Genomic DNA, 22,132 nt, shown 5'->3' on the forward strand with positions numbered 1-22,132 from the left:
GGCACAGGGCAAAATTTCTTGAACAGAGACCATCAATGGCTCTAAGACCAAGACAAATGGGATAATTGAAAAGCTCATAAAATTGAAAAGCTTCTGTAAGGTGAGGGATACTGTTAATAGGACAAAATGGCAATCTACAGATTTGGAAATGATCTTTAGCAATGATACATCCAAGAGGGATAATAACCAAAATATGCAAAGAACTCAAGAAGTAAGTCTCCAGAAATCCAAATAACCCTATTAAAAATGGGGTACAGAGCTAAACAGAGAATTCTTAACTGAAGAATCTTAAATGGCTGAGAAGCACTTAAAGAAATGTTCAACATCCTTACCAGGGAAATGTAAATCAAAAGGATCCTGAGATTCCACATTACACCTGTCAGAATGACTGAGATCAAAAACTCAGGTGACAGCAGAGGTTGGCAAAGATGTAGAGAAAGAGGAACATTTCTCCACTGCTGGTTGGATTATGAGCTGCTAAAACCACTCTGGAAATCAGCCTGGTGGTTTCTCAAGTGATTGGAAATAGTTCTTCCTGTGGACCCAGCTATACCACTCCTAGGCATATACCCAAAAGATTCTCCAACATATAACAAGGGCACATGCCTCACTATGTTCATCACATCCTTATTTATAATAGTCAGAAGCTGGAAACAACCCAGATGTCCCTCAACAGAGAAATAGATACAGAAAATGTGGTACATTTACACTATAGAGTACTACTAAGCTATTAAAAACAATGATTTCTTGGAATGCACAGGCAAATGGTTCGAACTTGAAAATTTCATCCTGAGTGAGGTAACCTTACCACAAAAGAACAGACATGGTATGTACTCACTGATAAGTGGATATTTGCCAAAAAGAAGCTCAGAATACCCATGATACAACTCACAGACCATATGAAACCCAAGAAGAAAGAAGATCACACCAAAGTGTGGATGCTGCAGTCCTACCCAGTAGGGGGAAGAGAATAATCTCTGGGAAGTAAAGGGAGAGAGAGATCAGGGAGGAAAAGGGGGGTAGGAGAAAAGGGGGCAGGGGAGGGGGGAGAAGTAAAAGAGTCAGGAATTTGAAAGTAAGTGTATAGCAGTGGGGGGAGGAGGAACTGGGGGTAGCCACTAGAAAGTCTCAGATGCCAGGAACCCAAGAGGTTCCTAGGACCCAATAGGGAAGACGTTAATCATTACTTTCTTAAAAAATGTTCTTATCCTAATACAGCTTTACTGTGTCACCTCTTCTGGGCTGTCATTGGTAGGGTTCTTTTCTCTGGACACATTGACCATGCTGTTCTGCTGCCCCTGGCCCCGTGGTTTTGGTGGAAAGGTAAGCTTTTAGTCCTGTTGGGGATCATTGGTAAGTGATATCTCACATTTCACTTCCTGCTCTCAAGAGTTTCTTCTTGTCTCTGACTTCCAGCATTTTCCCTGTGTCTTTAAACAATGTCATTGTGCTTATTTTACTAGAAATTCATTGAGTTCTTTCTATGTGTTTGTTTTTTATTAGTAACTTTGAGGAATTGCTTTCAACCACAGTTGTATATTTAACAAAGCTGTCTTTCACAATCAAAGGAAAGATACCAACTTTCTAAGAGAAGCTGAAGATTTGTTTCTAGATTAAGGTAGTCAATATAATGTGTCAGCTCAGTGCTGTATTATAAAGACCTGACTTGTGCACTTGTATCAGCCAGGTCCTAATGTGTATAGACCTAATGTGTGCATGTGTCCCAGCTAGGTCCTAAAGTTTGGAGACCTAATGTGTGCATGTGTATCAGCTAGGTCCTGAAATGTGGAAATCTGATATGTGCATGTGTATCATCAGCTAGGTCCTGTAATGTGGACACCTTAAATGTGCATGTGTGCCATCCAGGCCCTGTAGTATTGAGACCTGATATGTGCATGTGTGTCAGATAGGTCCTATACTACAGAGATATGATGTGTACAGGTCCACTTTCTTTAAAAACTTTGCTCTGCAGAGGATTGTGCAGATTAAACTTCTCTACACTATGAAACTCAGTTCTCTGGGGGAAGAAAGAAGAGATGTCTCTTCAATTAGATGTTTGTCACCAAGGAAAAATATCTCACAAGTGTGGTGAACACAGCTCTGGGCTTCTCCATGTGGTGAGACTCAGACAGAATCTCCCTGAGCTGGGCAGGGAGGTGAGCATGGCTGTACCACTCATAATTTGTGTCTGACAATAGGACATTTGCCTCTGAAAGAGAAAATTTGAAGGTCTGATCGTCTTAAAATTTACCCGTGCCTCTGGAGCCATAGGATAAGGGCTTCTGGCGTAGAGCCCTGTGCATTGAGAAGTCTGGGGCACGGCCTCTGACCCAGAGAGTGGAGGGAGAGAGGAGAGGCACTCATGCTTCAAGCGCCACAGACTTGCAGATATTCTTGAATTTTTTATTTTCCACCCTTTAACACTTCCCTTAGAAACATTTCAAGAAACCTCTTTCTCTCTTCATTGTGTAAGCATCTGCTCCCTCCCTCCCCCCTCCTCTCTCATATATCACTGCCCTGCCAGAGTGGAGGTTTTGATTTTGAATTCTCTCTCTTTCAAAAAGATTTATTTATTTACTTATTTATTCTTTCTTTTCTTCATTCTTTCCTTCTTCCTTTCTTTCTTTATATGTATATGATTGTATTCCCTGTATGCATGTATGTATGTATGTATGTATGTATGTATGTATGTATGTAGGTAGGTAGGTATGTAGGTATGTATGTATATTTGACAGTTTCTTATAGTGATCAGAAGAAGGTATTGAATTTCTTGGAGTTACAGGTGTTTATAACCTATGATATGTGTCTTAGTCAGGGTTTCTATTCCTGCACAAACATCATGACCAAGAAGCAAGTTGGGGAGGAAAAGGTTTATTGAGCTTACACTTCCACATTGCAGTTAATCACTAAAGGAAGTCAGGACTGGAACTCAGGCAGGTCAGGAAGCAGGAGCTGATGCAGAGGCCATGGAGGGATGTTTCTTATTGGCTTGCTTGCCCTGGCTTGCTCAGCCTGCTCTCTTATAGAACCCAAGAGCACCAGCCCAAAGGTGGTACCACCCACAGGAGGCCCTCCCCACTTGATCACTAATTGAGAAAATGCCCCACAACTGGGTCTCATGGAGGCACTTCCCCAACTGAAACTCCTTTCTCTGTGATAACTCCAGCCTGTGTCAAGTTGACAGACAAAACTAGCCACTACCATATGGCTCCTGGGAACTGAACATGGGTCTTCTGGAAAAACTGATAGTGAGTGCTCTTTAAGCTGAGCCATCTCTCCAGTCCAACTCTCCTAAATAAAATAAAAATGCTGCATATTTAAAACATTTCTTTGATATAATAAATATTCTGTAAATAATGGAATATTATCATCATTATTAATTATATGTTTACTGCTAGATTTTTTTCAGTCTTAACAGTTGGCATGTTTTTATTTCAATGTGAACTATGACATTTTAGTAATGAATTTTAATATCAACCTCAGTGATTCTTTTCAAACTATTGTGAGGCTTCTTGCAACTCATAAAAATAGGAATAGCATCTATGGTTAGCCCTTCCATTAGATGTCTCACTTTATACACACACACACACACACACACACACACACACACACACACACACACAACAGAGAGGGGTGGGGGAGGTGCTCCCCCATCCTGACAGAGCATGAGGAAACAGGGAATACAGAACATTATCATGGGTCTGAGAACATTGTTATAGTTTTATATTATTGGAGAATGTTTATAGAGGTTAGGAAAGATATTTAGGGCCTCAAGTGGTAATATGAAGATCTAAGAAAACATTTGGGAAGAAACAAAAGTATTATAGCCCAGGATAACAATTGTAAAATAAGTTTTACTTTGTAAAGTCCATTTTCAAAACTGCACTAGAAGAACATTAGGACTGTGTACATAACTTAAAAGTTTCTATCTCACTCCTTCAATAACTGGCAGAGTCATGGTGATAAGCCACAGGTAACTCCATCTTTCTCTGCACACTTTAGTGCATTGGCCAATATTCCTGTTGTAAGAACTCCTATGATAATATATCTCTTATTTATCTGTGAGCTCATAACTATTCATTTACATATCCTGCATGTTTTTTATTTATGCCACTTCAGCACATAGTTTGGGAAGTATTTATGCTTGTTTAACACTTATATCTGTAATGTTATAGTTGGAGCATGGGACAGAACATATGCTCAGTGTACATTGTGTGGATAAAAGATGAATAGATGGAGAAAATGGATGGTTGAAGTTAGTAAAGTCTATTGTCAATCATCTATATTAAAACAATAGGTTTAAGTTCTTTCTTTTCAATTGTATAAACTTGTATGATGTGGCATCTATATCCAAAGCCCATGAATTGCTAAAAGATTTCTGTCTTCCTTGGTAGACAATTCATATCAATATGCATATTTTGTGATGAAACACACCTGCTATAAAGCCTCAATGGAGACAGGTTAAGTTATCAAATGAACAAGCAATTCCACTGAGGGCCCAATAAAATTATGTTGAGAATTTTCACTTGTAAATAACTATTTCATTCTCAATAAAATATGAATTAGTTTTGCTGATGCAAAACTCCTGAACATTTTTTTTCTTCCAGTTCATCAGATGTAAAATCCATCTATAGACAAATCAATTCAGGGTGTGAGCAAAGGGGAAGGAAAGGAGAATGCCAGGATGCAGCAGATACGTCGAAAGTGCAGAGTGCAAGCCATGATCTGGAGCAGTGCAAACTCAACCTTCTGAAGTGGCAGCAACCAAACTCCTCAGTAATCCTCCCTGGCAGAGGCCAAGGGAGAAATGATTCATCAAGGTGACTGAGCAATGATGTGATCTAATCAATTGCCCTCCCTATGCTACAGACACCCCAAGTGTCAACAGAGCTTTGCCTGATTGGCTGAGTAGAAGGCTACCGTGGCAGAAATTCAATTGAGATCCTGGAAAAACCAAACAAACTTGTGGTTCTCAAGGACAAGCTTTGTTTGGGAACCAGAAAGCAGATCCCACAGAGATTTCAAACAAAATGCTTCGGAGATATATCTTAATATTAATATTGTGGTTTACTTTAATAAAAATCTCCTCCTCTACCAATAAGCTTCAAGCCCTTTTACAATTTAATATGTTTATTGATAATTTCATTTTATTCTACTTTGACGATCAATGTCTTGCTTTCTTTTCCTCAGATGCTTTACCTGACCTTTAAGCTTACTATATGAATTTCTGTGTTTCATCATGGTACCTTTATACATATGTCTCATCATATAAGGTTCTCATGTTTTTCTCTTTTTCTTTGACTTCAAGGACGCTTCCTTCCCTATGCCAGCTGGCTTGATTCTTCTCCTCCTCAGTCACTTTTTATTCCTTCTACTCTATGTATTCCATGACAATGCTAGCAGGAATGAGAAACAGGCTCATGGGCCCAGGCATTTGAATACATGGTACCCAGCTGATGTCTCTGTTTGAGGAGGTTGTCAGGGGGTGCCTCCTTGTTGGCGGAAGCATATCACTTGACAAGGGCTCAAACCACTTCCAGACCATTCTGTCTAGTTTCATTTAAGGATGCCATCTCTCAGTTTAATACTTTAGTTTCCATGCCTGCCTCCTGCCATTCCTCCCTACTGTGATGTGTCCTTATCTCTCTGGGACTGTAAGCCCAAATAAACTCTTCTATAAGTTGCTTTTTGTCATGTTTTATTACAGCAAGAGAAAAATATGATCCCTTCCTCCACTCTCATTTCTAGTTTTGTAGATAACAAACACACATATAGAAATATACAGATGCATATGCACATAAAATTTAAATATATGTTCCATATATGTATTGTATATTCTTAATTGATAGTTTTAAGAACCAGTTATTCACAGGAATCTGAGCACAAAAGCAAGAATTGATGACAAAGCTGGATAGATATAATGAAGACGTATCTCCTTAAGGGAAATACCTGTATACTGAGATCGGCAGAATCAACAAGAAAATGGGAAAGAACAATCTTTAAAGTGCACCTGAGGTCTCAGGTGGGCGATGGTTTTATGTCAGAGAAATGCAATGGCTAGGGTAGGTGAATCTCAGAAAAGTGGAGGGAAGCTATCAGAAGCCAAAAAGGAAGTAGAAACAAGGTCATGCAAGATCTTTTGAGTCACAGTAAGAATCTTGGTCTTTGTTCTGAAACCAATAGAAAGATACTGAAAGCTTTAAATAAAATGATGGCCAAACTGGGTATGCTTTTAACTGATTATTTTGACTGAAAACCAAAGAGAGGTCACAGGAGGACAGAGGAAATGTGGCGTGATATGGAAAGCCTGCTTGTATAGCTGTCCCTGTTTGCATTACAGGTGAGAAGTGATGGTATCTTGGATTAGTGTGCTGTGATAAGACATGACAAAAAAGCACTGAGTCAAGAGTGGGAATGGAAAGAATGAATTGTGTGTATGGTTAAGAGAGAGGCGTGAAAACACAATTGTCGTCAGTCTTCCTTTAAAAAATCTCTGGAGTGATGATGGTTCAATTAACGAAAATAACAAACCCTGAAAGAATAATTTCGAATTGGATAGAAGGTGTGCTTGAGTTCAGTTTGACAGTTCATATCTGAATTCCCTTAATAAAACAGAGGAGAGAACCAGAAAAAGATGGTAGTATATATACACATGCAACCCAGAGGAGAGATTTAAGCTCCTTGCATAAATTTGGGAATCATTTGCATGTAGCAGGTATCATTATATGATGCAAGCATTTGGGATGTCAACTTACTTGGGGAGAGAGATAGTACAGAGTAAAATGTTTAGAGGTTAGGAAAAAGAATTTAGGGGTTACAGTAGAGTAATAAAAAATGAGCTGTGTGTGTGTGTGTGTGTGTGTGCACTTTAATAACAATACTGAGTACGTGTAATAAATCAATGGTAGGACTGAAACTGTTCATTTAATAGTGACAAATAGGTTGTTGATAACTACAAAAAACTCTCTTTGTGGAATTCTTGTGCTTATTAATATTGTTTTCTCTTTAGTTCGATGAATCCCTTTCTCCCACACACATTTGACAAACCTATTGCCTTGATTATTAAAGAATTAAGCAAGATTTTATTGGCATGAGGTAAGTTTTAAAGGGACCATGTCAGAAGCAGAGGAGGGGACGAAAGGGGCTAACTAACCATACCGATACCATGATATGTTAGAAGTGGAAATGACCTTTGTCCAGGCCCTGAAGACTTTAACACCACAAGCCCAGAGGGAGTGAATGAGCCTGACTTGGTGGCAGATGGTGCCCAGGAAACATATCTTCTGGCATCTGTACCCTTGTTAGAGTCTCCTCAGGCTTTCTCCAGGCTTATCCACCAGATTACCTAAGAGTAATTGGGCACTGATATGAAACAAAGTCTTTAGATATGCTTAACTGTTGAGCCTTGTCATCTGAAAATGTTCACACTTGGAAGGCAACCCTCAGTTATGAGCAGACCCTAGGAGTTATGTAGAGGTGCCACCAGGGTAAAAAGCAGTCCTCAGAGCTGATAGAACACAGCTGAGTTGGAGACTGGCAACAAATATCTCTCTGGGAGACCATAGAGGATGTTTCCAATCACCTAGTACCTTTACAACCTCTCTTGAGTCATGACTGCCTGCTCAATTTTTAGATTTTGACAGATAACAGCCTATTTCCATTTTAGGACATTGCGTTTTCAATTGGTGAACTAAAAACCATACAGGCTGACACAGGATATGATACAGCAAGGTCCCAGAAACTCTGAAGACACGCTCCTGGAATCAAACTTAGGAGCTCAATTACTGCCACCATTACTTATCCTCTCCCCCTATCTTCTCTACTGGCGGCTCTTTTCACCTTCACATTTGGATGAAGCAGATAGGAAAGGATTGAACAAGAGGGAATATGTAGTAGCATCCCCCCAATGGATGAGTTAAGCCACTGAGCCTTGAATCCCTCCTGGTAAGCAGAGGGAAGCTCTGCTACTGGGAGAAAAGAGGAGATGTATGTGTATGTATGTGGAATCAGACAGTTGGGGATATTATCTTTCATTTTTTTCATGTGCCTTTTCCTTTTAAGTATCCCTTGGTGTGTGTGCACATACATGTAAGCTCCCTTGCACACATACATACATAGACACACCCACAAATGCAAGGTGCTCTGTTTCACGCAGCATTTATAAGTTTCACCTTTATTGTCTTCATAGTAGTCAATATCTTTAAGCAATAGGGCTTTGTATTGACTTACATATAAAGTAGAAATAGAATTTCAAGGGGTTCATTTTCTGCTTAGAAAATATTATAGTAAACCCTGGTTTGTGCTGAAACAGTCACTGAAGGCACAATAATGGACGCCAGAAGACAGAGTCCTCCCCTCTCCTTCTACTGCTTCTGAAGGTTTCAAGCTCTGCAGATTTTCCATAATAGAAACACCGAGGGGAAGTCAAAATCCTCATTATGTTTCTAAGCTCTTCTTTTCTGCTTGAACAAGCAATAGTATCCCTCACCTATACAAGCCATCAGTGGAAAATTTTGATACTCATTCCCTTGGGACACATCTAAAATAAACCATTAGGATGCTGCAATGGCAGCAGGCTCTTAAGGAAGTGGATTCCCTAGGCATTTTCAAGGATGGATAAGGAACACGTGAGATTCATTGCATTCCTTTCATCTCTAAGTGTTCAGTGACCTGTTATTATAGCGATCACTGGTGGTTCTGCTTCAGGGTTGCTCATGCAAGTGATTGGAGAGAGAGCAGAGACTGTAACATAATAGAGACAAGGCAACAAGCTGGGAATTCATATGTGTGGTTAGGCTTAGTCATACAGGTCATGAGTACACATCTTGGCTTGGGAATTTGGAGGACCAAATTTGCATTATTGGGGAAGCAGGGCAAGTTGTGGTTTGTAACAAAATCACTAAAAAGACCTTGCCAATTCTACTACCAGCTTTCTTGTTCACCATTTCACATCTCTCTTTGGATACCCAATATTGCCACAGCAGTAAGTCAATATGTCAGGTACCAGTCTTAGACAAATAGAGTAGAACTCTGTCATTTGAAGCACTTTGTAAAGTTTTCAATTTTTTTGTTCCTGAAAATCATTCTAGAATTTAGTTTTCTTTTTCAAAGTGTGACTGTTCCTGAGGAACTAAGAAGTATGTTCATTATAGAATTGCTAGAAAATGCAAGTTCTCTATACTCCTATCAAGAATTTTAACTCAAGTGACCATAAATGGGATATGAGGATTCCTGTGTTATAGCTTCTTTAAGGTAGGTTTTTGAGATACTGAGTCTTATACATTTCTTTTTTTAGGCTACAGAAGAAAAATGCTATGTGCATATGAACATTGTCTTAAATGATCCACTCACCTAACATCTCAGTGGCCAGTAATGAGTCATTCATTCATTCATTCATTCATCCAATATAAACTATGTATAGGCCCATTAGATGTTGGGGGTATAGAAATTAATCTGACATGGTCCTTAGAAAATAAACCTACTAAGAGCTAAGACAGGCATGCCAATGGGACTTTCCGTAGAAGAGTGACAGCTTCAGGAAAAGAATAGTTGTGAAATGAGACATGTATCATAGAGATCTCCAGAGAGACTGTCTCCAGATGATCTGAGATTCATGGAATGTATGGACGTTCTTTGAAAGCTAGAGCTAGGACTGACCACTGGGAAAGCATCCTCTCTTTTCTTCCTAACAAGGTTTTATCTGTGCATCTGCTTCCCTGCCTGGGAACATGCCAGAATAAGACTAAATTCAAAGCAGTAAAAATCATATGCAGGGTAGTGCAATCAAGGATATTCTGCTGAATTCTGTCTTGGGCTGAAAACAGCCATGAACTGCCAGTGCTTATGTGGATCACTGTGGCTGAAGAATAAGGTCTCAGTTTCTTCCTGGCAGGCATGTCTCACCTGTGGACTTGGGGGATAGGAAGGCCAGTTCCCTTACTTTAGTGTGGTGGAGCTCTGAAGGCCATCCACATTCATCCCTGTGAGCAAATGCAATAGCCAGTGACATTTCTTACAGCTCCTCTTTCTCTTTCTGCTTGGTGACCCTCACAGGTGCCTTAATATGCCTTTCCTTAATATATCCTATTCTTGTTTTTTGAAGTTTTGAATTTTTTATTAGATATTTTCTTTATTTACATTGCAAATGTTATCCCCTTTCCTGGTTCCCCTTGGAAAACCCCCTACTGATTTTTTTTAACTTTTTTTTATTCGATATATTTTTTATTTACATTTCAAATGATTTCCTCTTTTCTAGCCCCCCACTCCCCGAAAGTCCCGTAAGCCCCCTTTTCTCCCCCTGTCCTCCCACCCACCCCTTCCCACTTCCCCGTTCTGGTTTTGCCGAATACTGCTTCACTGAGTCTTTCCAAAACAAGGGGCCACTCCTCCTTTCTTCTTGTACCTCATTTGATGTGTGGATTATGTTTTGGGTATTCCAGTTTTCTAGGTTAATATCCACTTATTAGTGAGTGCATACCATGATTCACCTTTTGAGTCTGGGTTACCTCACTTAGTATGATGTTCTCTAGCTCCATCCATTTGCCTAAGAATTTCATGAATTCATTGTTTCTAATGGCTGAATAGTACTCCATTGTGTAGATATACCACATTTTTTGCATCCACTCTTCTGTTGAGGGATACCTGGGTTCTTTCCAGCATCTGGCAATTATAAATAGGGCTGCTATGAACATAGTAGAGCATGTATCCTTATTACATGGTGGGGAATCCTCTGCGTATATGCCCAGGAGTTGTATAGCAGGATCTTCTGGAAGTGAGGTGCCCAGTTTTCGGAGGAACCGCCAGACTGATTTCCAGAGTGGTTGTACCAATTTGCAACCCCACCAGCAGTGGAGGAGTGTTCCTCTTTCTCCACATCCTCACCAGCACCTGCTGTCTCCTGAATTTTTAATCTTAGCCATTCTGACTGGTGTAAGGTGAAATCTCAGGGTTGTTTTGATTTGCATTTCCCTAATGACTAATGAAGTTGAGCATTTTTTAAGATGCTTCTCCGCCATCCGAAGTTCTTCAGGTGAGAATTCTTTGTTTAACTCTGTACCCCATTTTTTAATAGGGCTGTTTGGTTTTCTGGAGTCTAACTTCTTGAGTTCTTTATATATATTGGATATTAGCCCTCTATCTAATGTAGGATTGGTGAAGATCTTTTCCCAATTTGTTGGTTGCCGATTTGTCCTTTTGATGGTGTCCTTTGCCTTACAGAAACTTGGTAATTTTATGAGGTTCTATTTGTCAATTCTTGATCTTAGAGCATACGCTATTGGTGTTCTGTTCAGAAAATTTATCCCTGTACCGATGTCCTCAATGGTCTTCCCCAGTTTCTTTTCTATTAGCTTCAGAGTGTCTGGCTTTATGTGGAGGTTCTTGATCCATTTGGATTTGAGCTTAGTACAAGGAGACAAGGACGGATTAATTCGCATTCTTCTGCATGCTGACCTCCAGTTGAACCAGCACCATTTGTTGAAAAGGCTATCTTTTTTTCATTGGATGTTTTTAGCCCCTTTGTCGAGGATCAAGTGGCCATAGGTGTGTGGGTTCATTTCTGGATCTTCAATCCTGTTCCATTGATCTTCCTACCTGTCACTGTACCAATATCATGCAATTTTTAACACTATTGCTCTGTAGTATTGCTTAAGGTCAGGGATACTGATTCCCCCAGAATTTCTTTTGTTGCTGAGAATAGTTTTAGCTATCCTGTTTTTTTTGTTATTCCAGATGAATTTGATAATTGCTCTTTCTAACTCTGAGAAGAATTGAGTTGGGATTTTGATGGGTATTGCATTGAATCTGTATATTGCTTTTGGCAAAAGGGCCATTTTAACTATATTGATTCTACCGATCTATGAGCATGAGAGGTTTTTCCCATTTTTTTGAGGTCTTCTTCCATTTCCTTCTTCAGAGTCTTGAAGTTCTTGTCATACAGATCTTTCACATGTTTGGTAATAGTCATCCCAAGATATTTTATACTGTTTGTGGCTATTGTGAAGGGGGTCATTTCCCTAATTTCTTTCTCAGCCTGCTTATCCTTTGAGTATAGGAAGGCCACTGATTTGCTTGTGTTGATTTTATAACCTGCCACTTTGCTGAAGTTGTTTATCAGCTGTAGGAGTTCTCTAGTGGAGGTTTTTGGGTCACTTAGGTAGACTATCATGTCATCTGCAAGTAATGATAGTTTGACTTCTTCCTTTCCAATTTGTATCCCTTTGACCTCCTTATGTTGTCAAATTGCCCGAGCTAGTACCTCAAGTACAATATTGAAAAGATAAGGAGAAAGGGGGCAGCCCTGTCTAGTCCCTGATTTTAGTGGGATTGCTTCAAGTTTCTCTCCATTTAGTTTGATGCTGGCTACCGGTTTGCTGTATATTGCTTTTACTGTGTTTAGGTATAGGCCTTGAATTCCTGTTCTTTCCAAGACTTTAAGCATGAAAGGATGCTGAATTTTGTCAAATGCTTTTTCAGCATCCAATGAAATGACCATGTGGTCTTTTTCTTTGAGTTTGTTTATGTAATGGATTGCATTGATGGATTTCCGTATATTGAACCAACCCTGCATTCCTGGCTGATCACCTACTTGATCATGGTGGATGATCGTTTTGATGTGTTCTTGGATTCGGTTGGCAAGAATTTTGTTGAGTATTTTTGCATCGATGTTCATAAGGGAAATTGGTCTGAAGTTCTCTTTCTTTGTTGGATCTTTGTGTGGTTTTTGGTATCAGCGTAATTGTGGCTTCATAGAAGGAATTGGGTAGTGTTCCTTCTGTTTCTATTTTGTGGAATAGTTTGAAGAGTATTGGTGTTAAGTCTTCTTTGAAGGTCTGATAGAATTCTGCACTGAAACCATCTGGTCCTGTGCTTTTTTTTGTTTGGAAGACTTTCTATGACTCCTTCTATTTCTTTAGGCGTTATGGGACTGTTTAGATGATCTATTTGGTCCTGATTTAATTTTGGTATTTGGTATCTGTCAAGGAAATTGTCCATTTCCTCCAGATTCTCCAGTTGTGTTGGGTATAGGCTCTTGTAGTAGGATCTGATGATTTTTTGGATTTCCTCAGTTTCTGTTGTTATAGCCCCTTTTCATTTCTAAGTTTGTTAATTTGGATACTTTCTCTGTGCCCTTTGGTCAGTCTGGCTAAGGGTTTATCTATCTTGTTGATTTTCTCAAAGAACTAGCTCCTGGATTCGTTCATTCTTTGTATGGTTCTCTTTGTTTCCAATTGATTGATTTCAGCCCTGAGTTTGATGATTTCCTGTCTTCTACTCCTCCTGGGTGAATTGGCTTCTTTTTGTTCCAGGACTTTCAGGTGTGTTGTTAAGCTGCTAGTGTATGCTCTCTCCATTTTCTTTTTGGAGGCACTGAGGACTATGAGTTTTCCTCTTAGCACTCCTTTCATTGTGTCTGAAAGATTTGGGTATGTTGTGCCTTCATTTTCATTAAATTCTAAAAAGTCTCTGATTTCTTTCTTTATTTCTTCTTTGGCCAAGGTGTCATTGAGTAGAGTATTATTCAGCCTCCATGTGTACGTGGGCTTTCTGTTGCTTTTGTTGCTATTGAAAACCACTCTTACACCATAGTGATCTGATAGAAGGCATGGAATTAGTTCGATCATCTTATATTTGTTGAGGTCTGCCTTGTGATCAATTATATGGTCGATTTTGGAGAAGGTGCCATGAGGTGCTGAGAAAAAGGTATATTCTTTTGCTTTAGGGTGAAATGTTCTATAAATATCAGTCAAATCCAATTGGTCCAAAGCTTCAATTAGTTTTACTGTGTCCCTGTTTAGTTTCTGTTTTCCCGATTGGTCCATTCGGGAGAGTGGAGTGTTGAAGTCCCCCACAATTATTGTGTTAGGTGCAATGTGTGCTTTGAGCTTTAGTAAAGTTTCTTTTATGAATGAGGGTGCCCTTGCATTTGGCGCATAGATGTTCAGAATTGAAAGTTCTTGACCCCTACAACTGCCCCCTTCCATAGAAATCTGAGAATTGTAGGTGTTGAAGTAGGGACCAGTTCTTCCTTCCAGCCCCATACTAACAAAAATAATACTCAGATTCAAAATATATTTACATACACTTTAGTAACATCAACAGGTAGATCTAAGGGTATAGGAAAATCCTGATACTATTGAACAGCTATTAGCAGGTGTTCTCAAAATGAGATATGAAGACCTCATGAACAGAAATTCTTTAATTGCCTTTTTTAACTTAAGACACTTAGAAACCCTTCCCAGTCCTTTAGAATTTCAGTCAGATAATGAGAATAGGGAGAATATATTTTAACAAGATGTCTGTGCCTTTATGTTGTAAGCTCTTGTCTTAAAACACTGATGCTAACATCAGGATCTCCTCGATGTATTTATTCTAAAAGCCAAGCAGATAGAGGATCATTACCCCTCATACTGATGACAGTTAGTCCTCTCTCTGCACCACAAACAGCTGTGGGTAGCATGATTTGAAAGTGAAACAAAGCCTTTAAAAGTGTTGTGATCCACTCACACGTCACACCCTGACTCCATTCTCTGATCTCTAGCTATGCAGCCAAAGAGAAGGACACAATTTTCAAGAAGACTCTTTGGGATCTAAACTCTTGTATTTGGCATTTCCAATGAACACATGTCTCAGATTGGGATCTTTTCCCCCTTTCCCCTGGCAAACAGTCATTGGTAGAGATAGAGGAACATCTCTTCATGTTTCCTAACCCCCTAGCAATGGAAGGTTCCAGAAATAATCAAGTATGACTCTTGGCAGCTCCTTCAGCCCTTTCCATGTCTTTCCCCTAATGTGCTTGGCTAATCTGTTTTAAAATTATTTCCAGCAATGTTGCCTCAGTAACCTTTCCTTGGCAGGCATTCAGTTGTCTAAATGGGCTGGTGAAATATTCTGTCTCTTCTCTTTGCTTGCCTTGTCTTCTCTTTACAAGAACAGAAAATAAAATTGAGATGCAACAAGGCTACACAAAAGATGAGGCTATAAATTCTTTAAATACATTTCTCTTTCTAATGTTGTAGAAAAATGCAGAAATTGGATAAGCATAGAGCAGCAATGGGACAATCCTCTAGAATCAAACTTGCTGAGTTCAAATCATGATTATGGCTATTTATCAGTAGAACCTTCATGAGCTAAAAAGTTGCTTAATCTTCCTGCTCCTTCCTTCCTTCCTTCCTTCCTTCCTTCCTTCCTTCCTTCCTTCCTTCCTTTGTTTCTTTCTTTCATTCATTCTTTCTTTCTTTCTTTTGAAATTTTTAGGTACAAGATAGAAAAACCTGGCTCCCAGATGGAGAGGACAGGTACACAGAGATATCCTGAGTTTAACATCACTTGGGACACAGACCTCCAGGTTTCTGCCTGTGCCCAAGACCTGGGCAGCTCTGCGAGTCATCTATGTGCCAGCCCTGTCATGAGTCATTTGCCCTGCAGAGTAATCCGCACTTAGAGGGGATCCCCGCCACCATCTTCACTCCAGACAGACAGTATAGGCAACACCATGTACACAGAGACAATCCCAAGTATAATATTGCTTGGGGCAAGGCACACCAGGACTCCAACTGCAACCAAGAGTAGGGCAGCACATCAGCAATCTGTGCCAGGGGAAACCTAGTCATTCAGAGAAGCAGAAATAGCCTTACAGGCTTACAGGATGTTCAAGCACCAGACAGTGACAACAGGACCAACTGATGCCAGAGATAACCAGATGGCAAAAGGCAAACATAGTAATATTACTAACAGAAATCAAGGCAATATGACAGCATCCAAACCCATTTCTCTGACAACAAGTCCTGGATCCCCAACACACCAGAAAAACAAGATTTGGATTTAAAATCACTGGACATGATGCTGCTAGAGGAACACAAGAAGGACATAAATCTCTTAAAGAAATACAGGAGAAAATGAATCAAAAGGTAGAAGCCCTTACAAGGGAAACATAAAAATCATTTAAAGAAATTCAAGATAATATGGGTCAACAGATAGAAGCCAATAAAGAGAAAATGCAAAATCACTTAAAGAAATACAGGAGAACTTGGGTCAACAGGCAGAAGTCATGAAAGAAGAAACATAAAATTGTCTTAAAGAATTACAGGAAAACACAAACAAACAAGTGAAGGAACTGAACAAAGCCATCCAGGATCTAAAACCAGAAGTAGAAACAACTGAGAAATCACAAAGGGAAACAACTTTGGAGATAGAAAACCTTGGGAAGAAATCAGGGGTCATAGATGCAAATCTCAACAACAGAATACAAGATTTAGAAGAAAGAATCTCAGATGCCAAAGATACCATAGAAAGCATTGACTCAACAGTCAAAGAAAATGCAAAATGCAAAAAAATTGTAACTCAAAACATCCAGGAAATCCAGGACACAATGAGAAAACCAAACCTAAAATTATAGGTATAGATGAGAGTAAAGATTTACAACTTAAAGGGCCAGCAAGTATCTTCAACAAAATTATGGAAGAAAACTTCCCTAACCTAAAGAGAGAAATGCCCATTAACATACAAGAAGCCTTCAGAACTCCAAACAGACTGGACAAGAACAGAAATACCTCCCATCACATAATAATCAAAACCCCAAATGTACTAAACAAAGAAAGAATATTAAATGAAGTAAGAGTAAAAGGCCTAGTAACATATAAAGGAAGACCTATCAGAATTACACCAGACTTCACACCAGAGACCATGAAAGCTAGAAGATCCTGGGAAGATCTGATGCAGACTCTAAGAGAACACAAATGCAAGCCAAGACTTCTATACCCAGCAAAACTTTCAAAAATGGATGGAGAAACCAAGTTATTCCATGATAAAACCAAATTTACACAATATCTTTCCACAAACCCAGCCCTACAAAGGATAAGAGGTGGAAACCGTGAATACAAGGAAGGAAACTACATGTTGGAAAAAGCAAGATAGTAACCTTTCATCAAACCCAAAAGAAGGTAACCACTCAAACATAAAAATAACATCAAAAATGACAGGAAGTAATAATCACTATTCCTTAATATCTCTTAACATCAATGGACTCAATTTCCCAATAAAAAGACATAAACTAACAGACTGGATACATAAACAGGACCCTACATTTTGCTGCTTACAGGAAACACACCTCAGTGTCAAAGACAAACACCACCTCAGAGTAAAAGGGTGGAAAACAATTTTACAAGCAAATGGTCTCGGAAACAAGCCAAAATAGCCATTCTAATATCAGATATAAATGACTTTCAACCTAAAGTCATCAAAAGGGACACAGAAGGATACCTCTTACTGGTCAAAGGAAAAATCCACTCTGAACATCTATGCTCCAAATGCAAGGGCATCCTCATTCATAAAAGAAGCTTTACTAAAGCTCAAAGCATGCATTGTACCTAACACAATAATTGTGGGTAACTTCAACACTCCACTCGCCTCAATGGATTGATCAGGAAAACAGAACTAAACAGGGACACAGTGAAACTAATTGAAGCTTTGGACCAATTAGATTTAACAGATATATATATATATATATATAACATTTCATCCTAAAGCAAAACAATATACCTTTGTCTCAGCACCTCATGGTACCTTCTCCAAAATCAACCATATAATTGGTCACAAGACAGACCCCAACAGATATAAGAAGATCAAACTAATCCCATGCCTTCTGTCAGATCACTATGGAGTAAAAGTGGTCTTCAATAGCAACAAAAACAACAGAATGCTCACATACACATGGAAACTGAACAATACTCTACTCAATGATATCTTGGTCAAGGAAGAAATAAGAAAGAAATCAAAGAATTTCTAGAATTTAATGAAAATGAAGGCACATCATACCCAAATTTATGGGACACAATGAAAACAGTGCTAAGAGGAAAACACATAGCCCTGAGTGCCTCAAATAAATAGATAGATAGATAAATAAATAAATAAATAAATAAATAAATAAAAACTGGAGAGAGCATACACTAGAAGCTTAAAGACACACCTGGAAGCCCTGGAACAAAAAGAAGCTAATTCATCCAGGAGAAGTAGAAGATAGGAAATCATCAAACTCAGGGCTGAAATCAATCAAGTAGAAACAAAGAGAACCATACAAAAAATCAACAAAACCAGGAGTTGGTTCTTTGAGAAAATCAACATGATAGATAAACCTTTAGCCAGACTAACCAAAGGACACAGAGACGGTATCCAAATTAACAAAATGAAAAGGGAGATATAACAACAGAAACTGAGGAAATTAAAAAAAATCATCAGATCCTACTATAAAAGCCTATACTCAACACAACTGGAGAATCTGGAGGAAATGGACAATTTCCTAAACAGATACCAAATATCAAAATTAAATCAGGATCAAATAGATCATCTAAACATTTCCATAACCCCTAAAGAAACAGAAGTGGTCATTGAAAGTCTTCCAACCAAAAAAGGCACGAGACCAGATGGTTGTCGTACAGAATTCTATCAGCAATTCAAAGAAGATGTAACGCCAATACTCTTTAAACTATTCCACAAAATAGAAACAGAAGGAACACTACCCAACTCATTCTATGAAGCAACAATTATGCTGATACCAAAACCACACAAAGATCCAATAAAGAAAGAGAACTTCAGACCAATTTCCCTAATGAATATCAATGCAAAAATACTCAATAAAATTCTTGCCAACCGAATCCAAGAACACATCAAAATGATCATTCACCATGATCAAGTAGGCTTCATCCCAGAGCAATAGTGTTAAAAACTGCATGGTATTGGTACAGTAAAAGGCAGGTAGATCAAGGGAATAGAATTGAAGACCCAGAAATGAACACACACACATATGGTCACTTGATCTACAAAGAGGCTAAAACAATCCAGTGGGAAAAAAATATAGCCTTTTCAACAAATGGTGCTGGTTGAACTGGAGGTCAGCATGCAGAAGAATGCAAATAGATCCTTTCTTATCTTCTTGTACTATGCTTAAGTCCAAATGGTTCAAGGACATCCACATAAAACCAGATACACTAAAACTAATAGAAAAGAAACTGGGGAAGACCCTTGAGGGCATGTGCACAGGGAAAAGTTCCTGAACAGAACACCAATAGCTTATGCTCTAAGATAAAGAATTGACAAATGGGACCTCACAAAATTACAAAGTTTCTGAAAGGCAAAGGACACTGTCAAAAAAAGAAAATGGCAACCAACAAATTGAGACAATATCTTCACCAACCCTACATCCGACAGAGGGCTAATATCCAATATATACAAAGAACTCAAGAGAGCCAAATAACCCAATTAAAATGGGGTACAGAGCTTAACAAAAAATTTTCACCTGAAGAATTTTGAATGGCTGAGAAGCACCTTAAGAAATGTTCAACATTTTTAATCATTAGGGAAATGCAAATCAAAACAACCCTGAGATTTTACCTCACACCAGTCAGAATGGCTAAGATTAAAAACTCAGGAGACAGCAGGTGTTGGGGAGGAAGTGGAGAAAGAGGAACACTCCTCTACTGCTGGTGGGATTGCAAGCTAGTACAACCACTCTGGAAATTAGTCTGGCGGTTCCTCAGAAAACTGGGCATGACACATCCAGAGGACTCTGTTATACCACTCCTAGGTATATACCCAGAGAATGCCCTGGCATGAAATAAGGACTATGTTCACAGCAGCCTTATTTATAATAGCCCGAAGCTGGAAAGAACCCAGATGTCCCTCAATGGAGGAATGGATATAGAAAATGTGGTATATTTACAGAATGGAATACTACTCAGCAATTAAAAATAATGAATTCATGAAACTCTTTGGCAAATGGTTGGAACTGGAAAATATCATCCTAAGAAAGGTAACCCATTTACAAGAAAATACACATGGAATGCAGTGGCTGATAAGTGGATATTAGTACAGAAGCTCTGAATACTCAAGACAATTAACATATCAAGTGATTCTTAAGAAGAAGGAAGGAGAGGGCCCTGGTCCTGGAAAAGCTTGATGCAGCATTGTAGGGGATTACCAGGACAGAAATGGGAGTGGGTGATTGAGGAATGGGTGGAAGGAAGAGGGCTTATGGGACTTATGGGGAGGGGGGGATTGGGAAAGGGAAAATCCTTTGGAATGTAAACGAAGAATATAGAAAATAAAAATAAAAAATAAAAACCTAACTTCGAGAGAGGTTATGAGGATGCAAAAAATTCTTACTCACAAATAAATCTTAACAGAGTTAAGCAGGGAGGAGGTGTTGGGAAGTCAGCTATCCTTATCCCATACTTTGTTAAAGAAGAAACATATTCTTTTTTCTTTAGTACTTATTGTTCCAAATACCATTTTTCAAAGTTAAGCCAAAATAAAACTCATCAAATTATTGAAAAGTCGACAGAAAAGATCTGACCAAGGAAGTATTTTGTAGCGGCCAATAAACTATGAATGAATATCATTAATATGGAGTCCCAAATAGGCTAAGGTTTCAAGGTCTTAAACCACTAAACTCTTTCCAAGTATTGTAAAGTTAGTGTAGGCTTGAATCAAGTTTTGCAAAGTTAAACCAGTGAGTGTATGAGTTATTCAACTTCTAAAACCTGAGTTTCATCCTTAAATTCAAATTACTCATAGATTCCTCTCTAGATAATTCTAAGGGCAAATGACAGAGCATTTACCAGCATTGGCCACAGAGCACTCATTATTTAAACATTAAATAAACCCAATGGATATTAAGGCTGAGGCTCTGGAGATGCAATCAGAAGTACAGGATATCACCTTAGTGATCTAGGGAGGGAAGGATTCCCACTGCGCCTGTGTGAGGCAGCCATGGGGATAATAAGCCACCATGGTCTATTTAACTCCTCTCTGTTTGATTCTCCCAACAGTATGTCCCTCTGGAGTAAATACTGAGGGCTAAGCAATATATTTGACAAGACAAAAGTCAGTGACAGCCACTCTCCCCTGCAGCAAGCAACCCTGAAACAGACAACGTATTCCCAAGGTCATAGTCCCTGGGGGAAAATCAGAGCAGATTCTATTTTTAAACTTTGAATTTCAGTAGTTAAACCCTACTTTAGATTCCACACTCCACTGGGTATTAATAGAAAAGGAAGTAAGCTTTAAGTTTCTCTGTGCAAGACTCACTATATGGTCTCAAATAGATGCTAACAATTGGTTTTGTGTACCCAGGTACTTGGCCCTTAGTGGGTTACAGAAATCCTCAAATGTCGGGTCATGATTGTTCCCACTTCATTCTATTTCAGTTTTATACGCAGAGAGAAATATATGAAATGAGAAAATAGCATATGGAAAAGTAAAATCACTAAATACTTATCATCTACTCAATACCAACACCATTATTTTATCTTTAGTCCTATACTACTGCAATCACAATATACTGGGTTCCTTCTACAGAAGAGAATGATGTAGACAGATTCAGAGGTATAAAGTGTTACACAGTCAGAAACTGGTTGGTCGAGATTCAAACATTTTTTTCCAGTTCCTATCATTTCTATCACAGTCTCCCTTCCCTGCAAATCATCCAGGCTGAAAAGAATGATAGGGAGGAGAGGGAAGAAGCCAAACTCCCTGAATATGCAAGAGTCCTTCTGCTAATGGTACATCAAGGTTGAGTGTTTTCAAGTGCAAACCCTACAAAAACAAAACAAATAAAAAACAATGCCTAAGGACCACTCCTTCTCCAGTCATGAAGAGATTCAGAGAAGTTCAGTAGTGAAGAGTTGGTCTTAGTTTTATTACTGGTCAAATAGGGATTGTAGGCACTGCATTTCCTGATAGTTCATGGTTATCTAGAAGCATATATCTTCATCTTTGTAATCAAAAAGAGACTGACATATACATACAAATTTTGAGAATTTATCATTTATATTCTCATTGATACATTAGTACATAAAATAGGTAAAATAAGAGGTTTCTACCTTAAATAAGGTTATTTTTCCAAATGGTCAAGAATCTCAAGAAACTAGGAGTCTTTTGGGAACTCTAAAGCAATGGTTCTCAACCTAGATTTAAAAACACGTTGCATTGGACCACCTGGGTATCCCCGACCCTGGTGCTTCAAGTCTCTGCAAGGCTAGGTTCTTCCTTTCCCACTGAGACCAGACAAGGATGCCCAGCTAGAACAACATATCCCATTTACAGGCAACAGCTTTTGGGATAGCCCCTACTCCAATTG

The sequence above is a fragment of the Apodemus sylvaticus genome, chromosome 1, assembly GCF_947179515.1.
Source record: "Apodemus sylvaticus chromosome 1, mApoSyl1.1, whole genome shotgun sequence".
NCBI lineage: Eukaryota > Metazoa > Chordata > Mammalia > Rodentia > Muridae > Apodemus > Apodemus sylvaticus.